Source organism: Ranitomeya variabilis, chromosome 4, assembly GCF_051348905.1.
Source record: "Ranitomeya variabilis isolate aRanVar5 chromosome 4, aRanVar5.hap1, whole genome shotgun sequence".
NCBI classification, from domain to species: domain Eukaryota; kingdom Metazoa; phylum Chordata; class Amphibia; order Anura; family Dendrobatidae; genus Ranitomeya; species Ranitomeya variabilis.
The window spans coordinates 693,186,614-693,197,446 of NC_135235.1; the positions used below are offsets into that span (position 1 = coordinate 693,186,614).

The window sequence follows — 10,833 nt, forward strand, 5'->3', positions numbered from 1 at the left end:
AGAGTTAGGGTTTGGATCCCTTTAGCACCTTGATGGTGGTGGGTGGCTTTTCAGTGTGTTTTCTGTTTTTTTTTCTATAAAAACACATGCGTTTTTAACGCAAACAAACGCATGTGCTTAAAAACGCATGCGTTTACATAGACAGCAATGCATTTTTTTGCCGCGAAAAAACGCATGCGTTTTTTCGCGGCAAAAAAACGCCGCAAGAAAATACTGCAGGTTGCATTTCTGAAAATGAACGCATGCAGAAAAAACCCGCATGCGTTTGAAAACGCGACCAAACACGTACAAAAAAAACGCATGCGTTTTCAATGTTAAATATAGGGAAAACACCAAGGTTACTTACGGGTAGCCGGTTTTTCCGGAACCCATGACGGCACACCTGAGAGAGGGGATCCGCCCAGCCAGGACAGGAAACCCTACTGAAAATAAAAGGGCGGTACCTCTCTGTCGCTTCAGTTGGTTTTCAGAGCATGAGAGGCCCCCCTGGTTAGTACACATGGCAATCCAACACCACATTATATTAACTAAAAACACCCAAAACGATAGTGCACACCAAAAAGGTTAAAAAAGGGGGGGAATATACGGGTGCCGTCATGGGTTCTGGAAAAACCGGCTACCCGTAAGTAACCTTGGTGTTTTCCCTTCCCCCCATGACGGCACACCTGAGAGACTTTTGTAGAAAGAAAAACCCTTAGGGAGGGACCACTGCTTGGAGTACCCTTCTACCAAAGGTTAGGTCAGCAGAGGAGGAAAGGTCTAGCCGGTAGTGTTTGAAAAAAGTTGAGGGTGAGGACCAGGCAGCGGCCTTGCAAATTTGGTCAATTGATACCTCAGCTTTCTCTGCCCAGGAGGTAGCCACAGCTTTGGTGGAGTGAGCCTTGAGGCCGTCAGGAACCGGAGTGCCACTTGCAGAATAGGACAGACTAATGGCCTCCCTGATCCATCTAGCAATGGTACTTTTAGCTACCCCACATCCCTTTTTACTACCTTGAAAGGCTACAAATAGGGTTTGATCTTTCCTCCACTGACTAGTCATGGTTATATATTGTAACATGGATCTCCTCACATCTAGCATATGGAACTTTAGTTCACCCGGATTTTTAGGATTATTACAAAATGATGGTAATGTGATCTCCTGACTCCTATGAAGTTTTTGGACTACTTTGGGGAGATACGCTGGATCTGATCTTAAGATTATTCTGTCATCAAAAACCTGAGTGTAAGGATGGCATATTGATAGAGCTTGTAAATCACCTACTCTACGGGCCGATGATAGGGCTACTAGCAGGACCGTTTTCAGGGTGAGTAATTTAGGTGATAATTTCTGTAAAGGCTCAAAAGGATCTTTGGTTAAAGCCTCCAAGACTAGATTTAGATCCCAAGGAGGGATTTTGGGAATAATAACTGGTCTAGACCTGCCACAGGATTTTATAAATCGTGAAACCCATCTATTAGATGCTAGGTTGCAATTATATAGGGCCCTTAAGGCTGAAACTTGAACCTTAAGGGTGCTAGTTGCTAACCCTAGCTGCAAGCCTGCTTGTAGAAATTCTAGGATGGGACCCACTGGAGCTACATCCCCTAACGGCTCCCCTAAGAAATCTAAAAATTTCTTCCAGGTCCTACCGTAGACTCTAGACGTTATAGGCTTTCTGCTTTTTAACAGGGTGGAGACTAACCCTGGTGAGAATCCTTGGCGGCTTAGTAGCGCCCTCTCAAAAGCCAGGCTGCCAGATGGAAGCCCTTCACCTGAGAGTGGGTCACTGGTCCCTGGGTTAACAAGTCCGGCACATCTGGCAGAATCCATGGGTCTGTTAACGACATCTGCCTTAGAAGGGAGAACCATGGTCTTCTTGGCCAGAATGGAGCTATGAGTATTATTTTTGCTCGGTCTTCTCTGATTTTCCGGACTACTGTTGGAATCATCACTATTGGGGGAAATGCGTAAGCCAGAGAGAATTTCCACGGTATTAGTAGGGCATCTACTGCGAAAGGATGTTCGTTTGGGTTCAGTGAGCAAAATTTTTTCACTTTTTTGTTGCGTGAGGTGGCAAACAAGTCTATCTCTGGTGTACCCCAGGCCTGTATTATTTGTTGGAATATCTCGGGATTCAGGGACCATTCCCCTTGTCTCAGAACTCTGCGACTCAGAAAGTCTGCCTGAAAGTTTTCTACCCCTCTTATGTGTAGAGCTGTTAGGGAAGATAGGTGTTGTTCTGCCCAATGAAATAGTGAGTTTGACACCTCCATGAGGTTCCAAGACCTCGTCCCCCCCTGGTGATTCATATAGGCCACTACTGCTCGATTGTCCGTCATGACTCGAGCATGGCGGCCCTGGAGCCGGGGAAGAAAATGTTTCAAGGACTTTACTACTGCCAATAGTTCTTTTACGTTTGAGGCATAGCTCTTTTCTTGGGGGGACCAAGTTCCTTGAATTGAATGGGATCTTAAGTGAACTCCCCAACCTATGTTGCTTGCGTCGGTCGTGATTACATCCTCGACCGGTTTCTGCCATTGGACTCCCATAGTGAGATGTTCCTCTATGGTCCACCATTTTAAGGAATTTCTTACATCCTGAGGAAGACATAGACTTCCTTCCAAATGCCCTCTTAACAGTCTTTGGGCTGACAGAACTTCCCACTGCAGTTGTCTCAGGTGGAATTGTGCCCACCCTACCGCTGGAATGCAGGACGTTAATGAGCCTAGTAGGGACATCGCTTTCCTTAGGGTCATTGCTGGTTGATGTATCGCTGCAGTGGTCAAATTGATTATTTTGGTTACTTTGTTCTCCGGGAGGAGGCAGAGTTGACGTTCTGAATCTAGTATCAGGCCCAGGAAGGATTGTACCTTTACAGGAACTAACTTCGACTTGGGGACATTTATTAACCAACCGAGTTCTGTTAGAGTTGATATTACGGTCGTTATCTGATGGGAGCAATCGGCCTCTGTCTTCCCTATCACAAGAAAATCGTCCAAGTATGGGACAATTACAATATTCCGAGAATGGAGATATGACATTACCTCTGCCATCACCTTGGTGAAGACCCTGGGAGCAGTAGATAGGCCGAATGGAAGGGCTGTGTATTGGTAATGTTTCACTTGGTTCTGTATGTAGAGTGCCACTCTCAAGTATCTCCAGTATTTGTGATGTATTGGAATATGGTAATATGCGTCCTTTAAGTCTATTACTGCCATGAAGCAGTGAGGAAATAGAAGTTTTGTGGTTGTGTTGATAAACTCCATCTTGAAGGAGTGATTGTCTATTGAAAGGTTGAGTTTTCTTAGGTTGATTATGGTCCTCCAAGAGCCATCGGGTTTTTGAATTAGAAAGAGGGGGGAGTAAAACCCTCTTCCCAACTCCTGAACCGGGACTTCTTGCAAGACATTCTTTTGAATCAGTCCGAGGACTTCCGTTTCTAGAGCTAATTGTTCCTGCCAGGCTTTCCTCCAGGGAGTTATTACGAAATTGTGCCTGGGTGGACGGATAAATTTTATTTTTAGGCCTTCTTTTATGATATTTAAAACCCAGATGCTCGGGGAGATGTTTATCCAGGCTGGATAGAAGAGGGAGAGCCTTCCTCCAACCTCTGATGTAATGTCATTGGGGGGACTTTTTGGCAGATGTAGAGGGCCCTTTGAACATATAGCCTGATTTCCTTTTATCTTTGAAGTCCCAATTTCTCCTATCTCCTGGAGGTCGGCCTCTGTTAAATCTCCTCCGAAAAAAGGGTTTTTTCGGATCTTTCGGGAAGGTTGGAAAGGCTTTCTTTTTGTCTCCTGCCTGTTCCAAAATCTCCTCTAACTTTTTCCCAAAGAGGAGTTGACCGTCACATGGGATGGAACATAGCCTGTGTTTGGATGGCAAATCTCCCGGACAACCCTTAAGCCATAGGGCTCTTCTGGCCGCATTGGACAGGCCCGCTGCTCTTAATCTCGCGGAGTCCACAGAGGAATCCACCAGCAATGCTGCTGCGCCTTGAACTAGGGATATATTTGCAAGAATGTCATTCCTAGGGACTTTATCCCTTAGCTGGTCTTCTATCTGCTGTAACCAGACCATAAGAGCGCGAGCTGTACATGTTCCAGCTATAGCTGGTTTCAAGCCCCCTGCCGCTGCTTCCCAGATGTGCCTCAAAAACCCATCTGCTTTTTTGTCCAGTGGATCTTTTAGGATCCCTGAATCTTCTAAAGGAAGGGATGATTTTTTCAGGGACTTGGCTACCGCACCATCAATCTTAGGCTACGTTCACATTAGCGGCGGGCGCCACAGCGGCGCCGCATGCGTCATGCGCCCCTATATTTAACATGGGGGCGCATGGACATGCGCCGCATGCGTCGCTGCGGCGCCCGCGTCTGGGCGCAGAGGACGCAGCAAGTTGCATTTTTGCTGCGTCCAAATTCAATTAAAAAAAGGACGCATGCGGCGCAAAACGCAGCGTTGTGCATGCGTTTTGCTGCGTTTTTGTTTGCGTTGTGCGCTGTGGCGCACAACGCAAATGTGAACGTAGCCTTAGGGATTTTCTCCCAGGATTCAGAGTCTTTTTCTTCAAAAGGATATCTCCTTTGAGATGAAGAAGGTAAGGTACCGATTTTTTCGGGTTTTTTCCATTCTTTTTCGATCAATGCTTTAATTTTTGCATTGACCGGAAATGCTTTTTTCCTCTAAACCGCCAAACATGACATCCTCAAGTGACCTAGGTGTCTTTTCCTCTTTAAGTCCCATTGCAGATCTGACTGCTTTGACTAATTTTTCTACATCCTCAGTTGGGAAACACGGGCGACCTCCTGTATCACTATCTGAGGAGGAATCTGAGGACTGGATAGAGGCGGAGGAGGCAGAGGGAGATTTCTGACTCTCCTGTTTCTGAGAGGCCTCCGAATCCGTAGACACTTTACGGCTCTTCCTCCCTGATTTTTTAAGGGCCAGGTTTAGGGAGTTTTTAATTTCTGCCTGAATTATGGCCTTGAGGCTAGTGGCGAAATTAGGAGTCTCATCATGTATGGTTTTTTGAATGCAGTCAGAGCAGAGGTCCTTCTGCCACTGAACTGCAAGCGGGGCTTTACAAAGGGCACATTCGCGGTTCTTTGTTTTGCCGCTAGATTTCCTCGGGCCCTAGTGATCAAACAGAAAAAATGGACCCTGTTACCATAAGGGTGACATTCACGAAGATCACTCACCACCGCCGTCAGTCAAGGGTACCGGTTTTGGAGGCTGGACAGATGCACGTGCAGTGTCCCTTCTGGACGCTGAAGAGTCTTGCTGGACAGGACGGCTGCTGCTCCTACCACTTGAGCGACTGCTCCTGTGCTGGTGGCTCGGCAAGGCATCTGGCGAGAGCTCCTGATGCTGCTGCTGCTGTGATGGCGGCGGCTGCTGCTGCTGCTCTGGTTGTCCCACTTCCATGCTGAAGTTTTTGGACATGAGCGCGTCTTCTGTGGTCAGACACCCATTTATGGGGGACCACTGCACTCCCCGCCTCCTCCGGTGCCCAATGGTGGCCCCTCCCCTCCTCTGCCGCGCCGCCGGAGTCCTTTTTCCACCGGCCGGCGTTTCTTCATGGGCGCCGCCATCTTGGATCCGGCGCCCGCCCCCGACGTCACGCGGGCACGCCCATTCCTAGCGTGCCTTGCGCGTGACGTCAGACGGGCGACACAGAAGCGGCCTCCGCACCTGGATGCCGGCAGAGGGAGGAGGGCCGCGTGGCAGCCACGGAAGGAGCCGGGTCCGACCGTGCTGCACCAACGCCCGCTCGGACGCAGAGACCCCGGGGGACCTGCGGACGGCGCTTCCATGCTCCCGAACACCGACACACAGGCGCTGCCTGCTCTTCAACGCCGGGACGGGACCTGGGTGAGTGGAATCACCGCCGTGTTCAGCACGAGGGTCCCTGTCAGGACAGGAAACCCAACTGAAGCGACAGAGGTACCGCCCTTTTATTTTCAGTAGGGTTTCCTGTCCTGGCTGGGCGGATCCCCTCTCTCAGGTGTGCCGTCATGGGGGAAGGGAAAAAAACGCATGCGTTTTTTTGTGCAAAAAACGCTGCAGACAAAAACGCAAGTGTGAAACCACCCTAACAGGGCATGCTGCATAAAAGCACTGGCTACAGTCTTACTGGTGTACAGTGATGTCATCCCAAAATGACACCGCTATGCACCCACTGGAGGAAGTGGTGGTGCTTACGCACAGCAGCAGGAAAAGTGGCAGTGGACGCTCCGGACAGAGAGGTTCCACAGACAAAAGTGGTAGAGGCAAAAAGCTGAGTAATTCCACATCTCAGCCTGTGCCTTCACTTTCGCAACCGGTACCATGTTAACAAGCTTCACTGGGTGAGTGTTACTAATTACACCTATTAAGCTGAAAGCCCCTGCTTTCTATATACCCCTTCAGGCTAAAAAGACCAGAAAATATAAGCATAAAGAATGTGCCTTGTGTTCCCAGCCCCTTCCAGATAGTTATCCCAAAAGGCTGTGTCAGATCTGCATTGGGCATACTCTGCAGGTAGAGACTTCAGTTAAAAAGGAGGACATTAGGCTTATGATCAGGGAAGAGTTACAGGCCCTGGGCGGTTCCAGGTGAACCAAGGGGCAGAAGCCTAGCAGGCAATATACCTCCCCTAGGTCCAGGTCCTCTTCGGACAGTGGCAAACTCGGCTCAGATTCATCCCAGGAGACATTATCTTCAGAAGAGGAGGAGCTTAATTGCTTTCCGACTTACAGCATTAATAACCTTGTCAGATCAGTTCGGAAGACAATAGGGTTAGACCCCAAGACGCCTCAGGAAATTATGTTTGCAGATCTCTCTCAGGTTAAGAGGTGAGCATTTCCGGTAATATCAGCGGTTAAAGAACTAGTGAAAAAAGAATGGGGTAAACAAGGACAGAGAGGTTTCCTTCCCTCAACATCTAAGTGATGATATCCCTTCGATGATAATTATCTAGTCTCTTGGGTAAAAGCTCCCAAAGTAGATGCAGCCGGAGCCCCTACCTCCCGTCGATCTTCCTTACCAGTGGAAGACTCAAGAATGCTTTCTGACCCCCTGGATAAAGCGGATACAATCCTTAAGAAGTCCTGGGAGGCATGTACGGGAGCCTTCAAACCAGCAATATCAGCCACTTGCACTGCAAGATCCATGCTAGTTTGGTTAGATCAATTGGAAGAGAATAAAAAAGCCAGTCTATCCAGGGACAAATTATGTGCTTCTATCCCTCTAATCAGAGGTGCAGCAGCCTTCTTGGCAGACATCTTGGCCAAATCTCTGTGTCTAGCGGCAAAAATCCGCAGGATTATCCATTGCAGGCCGTCCGGCCTTATGGGTAAAAGGCTGGAGAGGTGATGCCCAGACCAAATCAAAACTCTGTGCCATACCATGGTGAGTACCTGTTTGGCAAAATATTGGATGAAATTCTGACCAAATCGGGAGAAAGGAAGAAGGGGTTCCCTAATGCATACATTCCATCCTGTAAGAGAGCTTTTAGGAAGCAGTCATTCAACAGGAACAGAGACTATAGGACCAAAACCACTGGGGCAACAAAGAAACTAAGCAGAAGGGTACCTTGTTTGGCAGCCATCCCTTCAAGAGTGGAGTTAAGTCCCGGTAACTCTGACCTGCCGGTGGGCGGCAGGTTATGGTCTTCTGCCGACAATGGAAAGCAATAACATCTAACTCCTGGGCCGTTAGCCTCGTGACATCTGGCTTAAGATTAGAGTTTGCCCAGGTCCCTCCAGACTCCATCCTATTGACTTCTCTAAAGTCTCATGCTCAGCAGGAGGCTTTGGAGTTGGAAATTAAAGGTACCTTCACACGAAACGACTTTGTAACGATATCGCTAGCGATCCGTGACGTTGCAGCGTCCTCGCTAGCGATATCGTTTAGTTTGACACGGAGCAGCGATCAGGATCCTGCTGTGATGTCGCTGGTCGCTGAATAAAGTCCAGAACTTTATTTGGTCGTCAGATCGCCGTGTATCGTTGTGTTTGAAAGCAAAAGCAACGATACCAGCGATGTTTTACACTGGTAACCAGGGTAAACATCGGGTTACCAAGCGCAGGGCCGCGCTTAGTAACCCGATGTTTACCCTGGTTACCAGCATAAAAGTAAAAAAAACAAACAGTACATACTCACATGCATCCCCCAGCGTCTGTATCCTGACACTTACAGAGCGCCGGCCCTAAAGTGAAAGTGAAAGCACAGCGGTGACGTCACCGCTGTGCTGTTAGGGCCGGAGCTCAGTCAGTGTCAGGAAGCAGACGCTGGGGGACGCGCAGGTGAGTATGTACTGTTTGTTTTTTTTACTTTTACACTGGTAACCAGGGTAAACATCGGGTTACTAAGCGCGGCCCTGCGCTTAGCAACCCGATGTTTACCCTGGTTACCCGGGGACCTCGGCATCGTTGGTCGCTGGAGAGCGGTCTGTGTGACAGCTCTCCAGTGATCAAACAGCGACGCTGCAGCGATCGGCATCGTTGTCGCTATCGCTGCAGCGTCGCTTCGTGTGAAGGTACCTTAAGGGTCTGTTAGCTAAACGTGTTCTAGAAGAGGCTCCGGCAGACCAAAGGGGGAAAGGATTTTACTCCCTCTTATTTCTTGTCTCTAAGCCAAATGGCTCTTATAGGACAATAATTAATTTTAGGAGGCTAAACACCTTTATAAGATCTTGGGCTTTCAAAATGGAGTCCATTCGATCAGCTATAAAAATGTATTTCCCTGATGCTTCATGGCAGTCCTGGGTCTCAAGGATGCATATTATCATCTCCAAATTCATGTTTTGCATCAACAATACATCTGGGTGGTGGTCGTGTTAGAAGGTCAGATCCATCATCTTCAGTTCACGGCGATGCCCTTCAGATTGTCCATGGCGCCCCGGGTCTTCACCAAGTTAGTGCTGGAGGTGATGTTGCACTTGGTTAAAAGGACACTTTAATAGTCCCATACTTGGATGATATTCTGGTGGTAGGAAACTCAGCCATCCAATGTGAGCGGCGGCTGGTTAATGTAATTTCATCTTTGCAGGATTTGGGTTGGCTGATCAACTGGAACAAATCCAGGTTTCTCCCAATAACCTGCCAGACGTTACTGGGCTACCATCTAGACTCTGCAAGTCAGAAATGCCTCTTTCTGAAAGCGAAGAGATTAACAATAGTTAATAAAGTACATTCCTCAATTGACAACCCTAGAATGTCCCTGAAGGAGGGTATGTCTCTGCTTGGCTCTCTTACATCATGTATTCCTGCAGTACAGTGGGCCCAGTTCCATACTAGACAGCTACAGCGGGTCATCCTACAGGAAGAGGAAAGACTCCAGGGACAGTTGGAGGGAGTAATCACTTTCAACTGAGGTAGTTAGATCCCTGGAATGGTGGTTAAATCCAAGACACCTCTCGAGAGGAGTTCTGTGGGTAGTAAGACTCTCAAAAATAATTTCCACGGTTGCTAGTCCGTGGAGTGCATTTAGGGGAAAACATAGTTCAGGAACAATGGTCTCTAGCTGAAGAAAACAACTCATCAAATTTAAGGGAGTTAAAAGCTATTTATCATGCCATGCATAATTTTCTTCCACAGCTGCAAGGAACTCATACAAGAGTTGTATCAGACAACACCACTACAGTAGCATATTTAAATCATCAAGGAGGAACACGATCAGGAACTCTGATGTCTACCACGGACAGAATCCTGTATCTGGCCAAAGAACACCCCTTGTCCATGTCAGCCCTTCACGTCAGGGGTGTAGACAACTCTGTAGCAGACTACCTAAGTCGCATTACTCTGCATTAAGGAGAATGGGTGCTCAGCCGTTGCATTTTCGAGAAGATAACGGACATGTGGGGCATGCCAGAGATAGACCTCTTTGCTACAAGAAACAACCGGCAGGTCGAAAGGTTCACTTCGCTATACAGAGAGGAGAGAACCATCCGGATATACTCAACTCCCTTCAGTCCTCATGGACCTTTCATCAGGCTTATGCCTTTCCCCCCGATGATAACTCTACCAATAGTTATTAGAAAAATAAGGGAGGAAGGAGCGAAAGTGATCTTGATAACCCCGTTTAGGCCCAAGAGGCCAAGGTCCAAACATCGGTTCTGGGAGCCTTATATAGTTACAATGTTGCTGGAGACAGATGTGTAGCTAGGTTTGTTTCAGCATGTCAGTGAGCTTACCCAGTGCATAATTCTCATATACCATCTTGGGATCTCAACCTAGTTCTAGATGCATTGACAGGGGGTCCATTTGAATCATTACACTCAGCCTCATTAAAATGCATTATATTAAAGACGGCCTTATTAGTGGCCCTAGTATCAGCAAGAAAAGTGAGTGATATCCAGGCCCTGTCAATATTCCATGATAAGACAGTATTAAAAACAGACCCTTCCTAAGGTGTCTACTAAATTCCATAGATCCCAGGAGAATTTATCTTCCCTCATTTTATGATAACCCGACAACACCGGAGGAGGAAAAAATTTCATACGTTAGACATGAAGAGAGCTGTCTTAGCCTATTTAGATAGGATTAGACCATGAAGGCAGATCAGGGCTCTCTGTGTCCTTTCAGGGCCACAGGACGGGGTCTGGAATCCCAAAAGGCACGCTTTCTTGATGGATGAGAGAGGCGATTGGTCTGGCTTACTCGGCAAAAGAGGAGAACCCGCCGCAGGGCATGAAAGCACATTTCACATGAGCCGTAGTATCCTCCTGGGCTGAAAGAGTGGATGGCCAGATTGAATTTATATGTAAGGCCACAACGTGGTCCTCACCTTCTACAGGCACTACAGGCTTGACTTGTCTTCTTCTGTAGATTACTTACCGGTAACACTCTTTTATAGAGTCCACAACAGAA

General features: G+C 47.8%; 1 protein-coding gene across 1 annotated transcript in view; it reads right to left on the minus strand.

The window, feature by feature from the left end:
- The window catches only part of LOC143767646 (uncharacterized), a 383,745-nt gene extending 372,959 nt beyond the window's left edge, over positions 1-10,786 (minus strand). The window contains exon 1 of the mRNA XM_077256095.1: positions 10,751-10,786. The gene's annotated coding sequence lies outside the window, so the exon portion shown is untranslated. The remainder of the gene's footprint in view (positions 1-10,750) is intronic.
- Between the last annotated feature and the right edge of the window lie 47 nt (positions 10,787-10,833).